This window comes from Electrophorus electricus, chromosome 11 (assembly GCF_041902795.1).
Source record: "Electrophorus electricus isolate QZ-2024a chromosome 11, ASM4190279v1, whole genome shotgun sequence".
Taxonomy (NCBI): Eukaryota; Metazoa; Chordata; class Actinopteri; order Gymnotiformes; family Gymnotidae; genus Electrophorus; species Electrophorus electricus.
Window position 1 is genome coordinate 2325602 of NC_137507.1, and position 9399 is coordinate 2335000.

General features: G+C 45.3%; 2 long non-coding RNA genes across 2 annotated transcripts; one reads left to right on the forward strand and one right to left on the reverse strand.

Annotated features, from left to right (window-relative positions):
* Positions 1-1376: 1376 nt before the first annotated feature.
* Positions 1377-5062, reverse strand: LOC145659664 (uncharacterized). Its single transcript, XR_014125744.1, has 2 exons — positions 2944-5062; positions 1377-2763 (listed from the first exon to the last, which is right to left on the reverse strand). It is a non-coding gene; the product is annotated as an uncharacterized LOC145659664 (long non-coding RNA).
* A 3-nt stretch (positions 5063-5065) lies between these two features.
* LOC145659663 (uncharacterized) lies at positions 5066-8294 on the forward strand. Its single transcript, XR_014125743.1, has 2 exons — positions 5066-6816; positions 7615-8294. It is a non-coding gene; the product is annotated as an uncharacterized LOC145659663 (long non-coding RNA).
* The last annotated feature ends 1105 nt before the right edge of the window (positions 8295-9399 follow it).

Here is a 9399-nt window from a genome sequence, read left to right on the forward strand (position 1 = left end):
TTTTGGCTGTTACAGAATTTAGTTGACACTTTTATCCAAAGCTTCTTCCAGCTATGGCTGAGTACAACTTGAGCAACTGAGGGTTAAGGGTCTTGCTCAGAGGCACAACGTTGGCAACTTAGCAGTGGCAGGGCTTGAAATGGCAACCTTCTGATTGCTAGTTAAGCACATTAGCCACTGAGCCACTACTGCCTGTTGGCCAGCTAACCTTCCGCATTCATTTACCAGCGCTGCATCACGTATGAGCAAGCAAGTTTCCTGTGTGAGCTCCAGTTGTAAATATAAACACCAACATCGCTGTGCTAATGCTCCTCCTGGGGGGTGTGAGAGCTTGATAAGAATAGCTTTGAGTATTGAGACTGTGGGAAAGGGTTCTCACCCCCTCAGTTTGTCCATGTGGGTTTAGCATGGTACTAGCTGCCCAGCTGCTATCGGGATCGGGGACACGTCCACAATGGTGTTAGCGTAGCCTGGAATGAGACCAGGCCGAGTGTGAGAGTGGAGCTCTGTGGGCCTGGCCGTGTGACTGAGCGACAAGTAACGGGAGAGTCACGGATTCACTTTATTAGTCCTGCAGGCATCTCTAGCACCTTGCCCTCATCTTTCCAGATGGAAAGATTCGCTCATGCACCTTCTCTGGTGGACTTGAACAGTCCAGCCACACGTTAAATCTGTTATCCTTAATTCTGGTGTCCAGTGTCTTGAATGAGAGTCTGAACTGTTTGAGGACAGACCGATGTCTCATATTGTCCACTGCATTCCCAAATGGGGACCCTGCTTGTGCAGTTTACTGATCAAAGTTCTCTTAAATGACTTTAGCTAAACTCAACTCATGTGATATTATATTATATATATATATATATATATATATATATATATATATATATATATATATATATATATATATATATATATATAGTTGCTTTTTGTAAGATAAGATAAATGGGGTAGTTGAACTTGCCGAGAGGAACAGTGTAGAAAGGTCAGTTTATCGCTTTATTATGATGCTTGTGTTTGTCTTGGTTAGCGAAAAACCATCAGTTACTGGTGTGGATTAATTATATGGAATCACATCTGAGTTTTATTTTATGTAATGCTTTTTTATGAAGTGATTTGAATGTGTTGGGTGAGTGAACATTCTAGTTTTATCTGTCTTTCTTACTAAAACTCAATCCTAACAATGTCACTCACTCACAGTATCTCCTCACCAAAACTGTTTCAAGACACCACACCCAAGACATTGAATTCGTGCACCTTCTTCAACATTAATCCTGAAAAGAGGGCAACATTGAAACCTACGAACACTGAAACCTTACCTGTCAACAGTGACCAAAGAAACCACGGTGACGTAGAGATGTGTCGGAATGATCTTGAAATGCTTTTGTAAATATTTTAATGAACTCCTCTAGAATTGCGTAGTCCTTATCCTAATTGAGGGGAGGGTTACAGGTGTACAAGCTCTAGGAACGCCTGTGTGGAGACAGTTCCTTTTTGCTGCGTTAGTCTTTGCAGCCAACAGATGTTCGCCTTCGTTAGGGCTGCTGAGAGTCCGTAATTACAGCACGGCTGGAGTTCAGCTGGGGTGGCTAATGAAGTCGCTCAATATGCAAGGTGCTTATCTTTTGCTCAAGACCGTATATAGTTCCTTCGATTTTCTGCTGGTCACCTCAGTAAGCATGCACTGGAAGCTTGACTTTGCTGTAGAGAGCCCACTCTCCGGTTGCACCCCGGTGACACACCACCACATTTGCCGTTTTGCAATAATAAAAATACATTTCTCATATGTTTGGCTAGCGCCCTCGTTGTACGTGCTTATGGACTCTCGGACAGCATGGCTGAGACTTCCTGCATGAACTGGCATCATGGCTCCGCCACGCCGGTAACGGAGGAACAGCAGACACCCAGGCAGTGGGTAGAAAACGTGCAACCTGCCACGGTGGGGAGTGCTCCAGGTGCAACCTTCACGCCGCACGGGGGAGAGGCAGCCAGATCCGTGAGGTGCGAAGCGGCGGCTCTGTTTCAGGTCGGGATTCCTTCGCCCTTTTTTAATTTATCGCAGCCATAAAAGGTATGCGTGCACGTGGTGCAGCGGAGAAACGTACAACGGCAGGGCGAACGGCCCCGGGTCCACCGTGCACTCCAGGACCCCTTACACATCGATCACTGCCACTGGCATATCAATAAACTGCTATAAACACAGATGAATAATTGATGACAAACCAAGATGAACAGTTGATGATAAACATCAAAGCATTCTAAGCTGCATCTAGGGAAAGAGTTTGGTTGGCCACTATAGTGCCAGAGCAGATGTAGGGTCACGTGAGGTAGAAAAACAATACAGACAGAGATCAAATTAACAGCATATATGAGATATCATAAACTGAGCAAGACTGCTATATATACTGTAGTCCTGACCTCAAGCTGTACAATATAAAATCCCGTCGATGAAGAGACCTGTTTACATGAGAAAAAGTGCACTCTGCCCGATTTGGACCCCCTCCAGCCTGTGCTAACCTTAGCAAATTCTTCTTCAACTACTGTGCTTACGTCCCGCGGCGGATCTCGAGATCCTCTTTTGAAGTCAAAGACTACCATCACAGCTGGTTCTGTAAAACTACCATGCGCGCAGGAAGAAGGTCGCGAAAACACGGCTAGTGCCGAGGAATTCCCGGGAATTCATGTGAAAAGTGCCGTGTGAATCTGCTGGCAGTTGGTCGTGAAGGTGAACTGAAGTAGCAGGTGCGTCTTTCAGCTTTGCTGTTCCTGCAGGGAGAACAGATGCACAGTTACTGGAAGCTTTAGCTCGCCAAGCTGCGTGCAAATCGCCTTCACGCTCATTGGGCGCCGAGTAACAAACAGGAGCTCATGCGCTGAATAATTGATATGACGTGGCCTTAATAGCGGCTCAGGGTTCACGCGAACTTTGCCAGGCCTGAAACGCACCTGGTGACTGGGCAAGTGGTCCCGATGGCTCAGCGAAGGGAATCCGGCGGTTGGACGAGCTTTCAGACATTTAGCTGACTTTACACGTCCACCGTGGGCATGAGTCATAATGAGGTCACATTAGAATCTGAATAGCACCGTTTACCTGAGCCTCCCGTGAAAGAGTCAGTTTTGTATTTTAATGGACATCTCCATAGCAACAGGGAGAGGTCACGTGTCCTGGAATCTGTAAACATTTCAGTAAATGTCGTCAGTGCTAAAAGCTGTATTATTCAAATGTCAAAAAAGCTAAATAAAATCCTGTTAGGTAAAATAAGGCTAAACGCGAATAGGATTCAATACATTAACGAATAAAAATTTAAAGCTTAGTGAAAAAATACGAATACAAACTAGATTAAGGAAGGGACATATGAAATGTGGCCCAAAAAGCCAAGATTTAGGCTTTTCTTATTAAAACAACTCCAAATATGGAATAAAGAACAAGGAATAAAGGGTTGTAATGGTTAGTTGAGGTAAAAGAGCTACGCTCTGAGACGTGATTTCCTGTCTCTCTTGGTCTGTAGATCATGCGAATTGGTGAAGGAGACTGGGAGAGTCGAGCGTCTGTTTATGTCGTAAATCACTGCCAGTAAACTACCAAAATGCTGATTTGGGCCACCATCTCCTCCTAGTTCTATTTTTTGTCTTTGGGTCGTTTACATATCCAGTGCTACGTCGTCGTCTCTGCGTTCTCGTCCTCTTCGTCCTCCTGGCTGCAGCGTTGGCTTTTTCTCCCTCTACACGTCAGTCCTGCTCAGCTTAATTGCCGGAGACAGATGAGCTCAGCTCGAGGTTTCTCGCGAGCGGCGACCAACTTGACTGTTGACTTCTGGGGAACCACAGATTAGTTTCAAGGGCAAAAAGATGTTTTTGAATCCCTCTGTGAGGGTTTACTCCGAAAACTGCAGTCGCCAACATGAATAATTAATTAAATTGTATGAAACATAGCGCTTTGTGCCTTTTTTGGCATAAAATAAATTGTCTAGGGAGCCATGTCTTACGCACCGGTTATGAGACTCACACATTTGGGACAGAGCTCAACACCCAGCCAATCAAATCTCACGCAAAACTACACATCACAAAACTACAGCTCTGCTGTAATAACCGATAGTTTTTTCAAGTTTATTGCTGACTGTATTTGATTTGTTGCGATAACAAAATAAAAGCTGAAATTAAAACGTCTGAGCCCTTTCACCACGTGCCTTATATACGCCAGTGAGACGCAGCATGCTGGCCACATTAGCACCTCACCCCCAACAAAAACGTCAACTGCCCGCCGTTGGACATTTCTGATCCTGAGTGGTATACATTGTGCTTCAAGGTAGCCACTTTAAACCGCTAAAGAAAGCTTGTTTATGAACCTCTTCTAAGGCCATCTGGGCGCTGACCACGGCCTCGCTAATCCCCACCGCTAAACCCGTATGTTCTTTAACAAAGTTACTCTGGCCTACAGATGTTTGGTGGCTGGGCTCTGTTTTCAGGGGTGAAATATTAGTCACAGTAATTTACTTTCCCCCCTTCTCTCTGCTGGCCAGCTGCAACTCATTAGGGTGAAATTGCTCCCACCCACCGCTGCTAACTGCATTTAGCCAACCTTGCGGTCGTTGCTCCGCTCGTGGAGCTGCAGGACCCTGGGCCCCACACCCGTGCAACCATGCCACAGGTGGAACCGTGACATCACCTTGCTGTGCTTTAATTGAACAATTATGGCCCTTGTACATTCATAGGAACAACAAAAAAAAAGCACATAAAGGAAAACTTTCAGCGCTGTGCTCGTGGACGGTGATTCACAGTAGACACCATGAGTCGGTTTCATGTGATCAGCCTGACGAGGGGAAACAGGGACGTCACTGGTTTTTATTAATTTAAAAAGGAACAGATGTAGTCAGAGTCACTGATCTGACGATTTAAACCGTAATGCGCAGACTGGCTGTCGTTCGTGAATAATCACGACGCACGCTAGTTGTTCATGAATATTTCGGGGACGCGTGACGGCTCGGATGACATTGAGTTTCTTGATCATGTCATATCATGGTGGAAACACATGATTTCTCTCTCACTGAGAGAGAGAGAGAGAGAGAGAGAGAGAGAGAAATCTCGTGTTCTTACCCGAATCTTATTGCAGCAGGGCTTTAATTCTACAGCAAATATTATAGGATATGTATGCTCATGCCATAAAAACGTCCATTGTTTGGTACAGTCCATGGAAGTTAAGTCACATCGGCGTTAGATCACAGAACTACCTTAGAAAACCCAGTCAAGCCGTTTTTGATTCCAATGTTCATAAAAGATTCTACATTTGTAGGTCCACTCGAAAAAAGTCCCAGAGAAACACTGAACTGAACCGAGGTACCGGAAGAACCGGATGGTCAATTAGCAGTCTTGACCTTTCTGGTACTGCTCTTCTGGATAGGGGACACTATAGCATTCAGTACTCTATTTAGTTGTTGTGGTTCTTGTTGTTGTTGTTTTTGATGCTGTTGTTGATGTTTTGTTGTTGTTGTTGTTCTCTGCTACGGGAATGACAAAGCCAACCTGTGTTGACAGCACCGTGCCTCTGCTGGACGCTTTGCTTACGATCTGTGTTTGTGACATCTGGCACCATTTTGAAACACCGTAATATTTGCCCCATGCAAAGCTTGCTGCCAGCCCAGAGACCTGACATCTGACATCACAGCAGGTGTAGTTACTACCACACGCGTTGGGCTTGTCCCAGCTTAGGTAGCCTGAAGGTGTATACTGATGGAAATGGGTGCCAATCTCATCTTCATGGTTACATAAACCAGACCCAAACTTTCAAAAATCATCTCTGCATTCTTCTAAGCACAGACCCAAAGCTGGATGTAAGCGCTAGATTTTCCGCTTGGAGGTTCAGCAGTACAGTGCATTTCAAGATGGATTCTTTTTCTGAGACACAAAGGTTTCTGAGTCCCAAACCCCTCCCCCTACCCCCGTCCTGTCTCTCTGTTTTGACTTACCCTGCTCAACACTAGGGACGCACAGTGTCTGGTGGTGGCCGGCACTGTGATAACCTCATTACTATGATAAAGAGCCTTTCAGCATGGCTACCTGTTGTAATAACCGAACGGCCCAGCTGAGATCAGCATGCTGGCAGCTCCCCCATCACGCAGGGCTCTCCACCCCAGCGCTGTAACTCTACCCTGCCTCCTCAAGATAAAGTTCTGCTCTCTCAGGCTGCAAAACAGCTCTTACAGTTCCAGTCCTGTACGATTGCTTACACGCTGAAATTAAAAATAACACACAGTTAGTGAAACCTGACACTCGTGGAGCAAAGCCTCAGCGCAGATCCACGCATCTATAAGCGCATTCTCGGCTTCGCTGCAATGCGCAGTGTTTAGCAAAACACGCTTCTCGACATTAGACACAGAACTCTGTTGTGATGTCACTTCTGTGCCATGTCAAGGCACTGCCTTTGGAAATGCCACACCTGTGAACCAGCTGCACGGCGTACGTGCTTAACTCTGAGCTGACCAATCAGGCGTAAGCATTTTAAAAAAGAATAAGGTGCATTTAACTTTCTTCAGCAAAAGTGGAGGGCAGTGTTGCGGTAAGAGGAAGATGCAGAGGCAGACCAAGGATGAGCCTGTGCAAAAAGAGGAAGAGGAAGAGGTAGAGGTAGAGGTAGAGATAGAGATAGAGGAAGAGTTAGAGGAAGAGGTAGAGGTAGAGGAAGAGGTAGAAGTAGAGATAGAGGTAGAGGAAGAGTTAGAGGTAGAGGAAGAGGTAGAGGTAGAAGAAGAGGTAGAGGAAGTGGTAGAGGAAGAGGAAGAGGTAGAGGAAGACTTGGAGCAAGACAAAGACCAAATTTATCAGGTGAGATCCAAACAATATTGATGGGGCTGAAAACCACAGGGCAGAGAGTTCAGGCCAACCTCAGCAGATACACTGCAACAGTAACAAGAGTGCACATAAAACACAACTTTTCTACAGTAAAATCAGTATAATGTAGTCTATTATATGCACTACTATATTTGTACCTTTTGGTACTCACTCACTGCATTCCATGTGTGAAACTATGCCTGGTATGCTGTGACTTTTTACGTCTATATTCATTAGTCTACGTATGAACCAGGGTCGGGAACGTCAAAGAGGAAGGGGGAGAGAGAGAACGGATCGTAAATATAGTTTTGTCCAATAATGCCATATGCATTAGAGAAATTCAGACATCCTGAGTGACCACACAGTTTACAATAATGTCATCAGGTCTCTCTGTCAACGCTCAGGTGAACCCTTATAAACAAGAAGAAGACCTGACAGTATACATACATGTGTATAGTACAATGAAATGGAGTCTTCGCACATCCCAATGTCGTTGTGAGTTGGGGTCAGAGTGCAGCTGCAGCCATCATACAGCACCCCAGGAGCCCAGAGCATTAAGGGCCCTCGGGCCCAGTGGTAGCAGCACGGCAGAGCCAGGATTCGAACCCACAACCTTCTGATCGATAGCTCAAAATCCAAATTTGTAAGGAAATTGAGTGCAAAACACCTTTGGCGTGAATACATTAAGATAAATAATGTACACTTCAGTGTTGTGCAGTGCACACAGAACCTTTTACCATGTAAATTTATAGTAAGCCTAAATTGAACTACACAGTGTTGCTTTATTTTCAGGACGTTTTGCAAATGTAGGCTGATGCATGAATTCATCTTCATATATGAGGCTGGATTCAGGCTAACAAAAGTATGACGTGGGAGAAACACCAGTGGCTAATATTGTCAGCCAACGTGGCAACATCACAACGTATGCCGCGATCACACAGAATGGGTCCCTGTATCACCGTGCCAACTCGACTCCTTAAACACAGCCCACACGCTCATCTTTACAGACCGCGTACCTTCTTCACAGCACGTGGATGCAGAACCGGTGAGATATTTTGATGTTTCGGACAATGTGTCTTTCCAAAACTGGATCCATCAGCATCCACAGTTTTCCCACTGCACTCTCCCTTCTTTTACCTCGCTGACTTATTTTCTGCATGGCGGTGGAAGCTTTAAAACTTCCAGCCCAGTGTCGGGATGCCCCTCTTTCAAGCCACAGAGGAGGTCTGCAGCGGAATTGACGGGCTGCCCGTGCAAGGATGGATTCTCTCTTCAAGAAGATTCTTCCCTCGCTGGCTGGAGAGGCCTCAGCCTGTGATGTGGATAAAGTTTCAGGACAGCCAGAAGAAGTGATAACGCTTACGGGTTGTATGATACCTGGATAAGATGATACTTTGTTTTTAAATTCATGCTTTCTTAAGTCCCCACAAATGCTTTTGCTGTGTTTTGTTTAGTTTTTGGAAATGAGTGGATTAGAGAAATAAAGGTGTTCAGCGCGCTGTGGGGTCTTGTGTGGCGTCTGGTTAATATATTCATGGAATTTTCTCTAACAATGTCTCTGAAAAATCAAATCCACACTATATCATTAGAAAAACAGAAATGGTAAGTGGTTTGGACTGAGCAGGGCAGTAGCTGGTTCAAATAGAATCAGATGGTATATGGACCCTTTGTGCACCACCATGACAAAATTGGGTTTCTAGAAATTAATGTGTGTAGTTCTGAATGTGTGTGTGGTTGTGTGTAGCATTTTGACAAAATGAGGCCTTTTTTCAAAATTGTGCAATCGTAAAACTCTGTAATGCATGCACACACACATCGCTAATATGCTGACACAGCTCTTTTAGCTAATGAGGGTGGTCTGGTGTACAGTGCCAAGCTGCACAAAGGTGAATGATGCATGTTGGGTGTGTGTGTGTGAGTGTGTGGTTTTTTTTGTGTGTGTGTGTGTGTGTGTGTCATGGTAAGTTCACCACTCTTTAGATGGGGAGCAGGAGAAGAACCATGACATCAGTCATCCAATTTACAATTTTGAACTCAAAATGAAATATCAGTGCCAATGCTCTATGTATCTGGATTGTAAAAAGACAAAAAAAAAAAAAAAAAAAAACAGATCGATTTTCAAATTTAGGTTTAAAGCAAATTGCCCTTAGAAACATGAAGACCCAGAGTTCCATCAATAAATACACACAAAATGGCTGCTAATCAGAAACAGCTAAATCAGCGCTAACCACTGCGGTTGATAACAGTGCATTTGGAGGAGCTGTCCGTTTTCCAACCTTACGCAGCAAGGGCAGCAAGTCCAATCCCTAAGGGAGCCTCCGTTCCCACGGGAACCGCCTCCGTGGCCAGCTGGGCCGTTCAAAGCAGTGAAGCGAGCCTCACGTCCAGACACGGTATTGAACAGTGCCTGCGTGCTCAGCTGTAGGGAGCCCTGGTGCAGTGCTGGAGGGGAGAGAGTCTCCATATTGGGTTACTGAATCGGCAGAAGTCCGAGACACGTGCGAACGATCCGATGGTGCCGGGGTCGGGTCTTTGTCTGGACCCGCCGGAAACGACTTTGCCAGCAAATGACTTTGC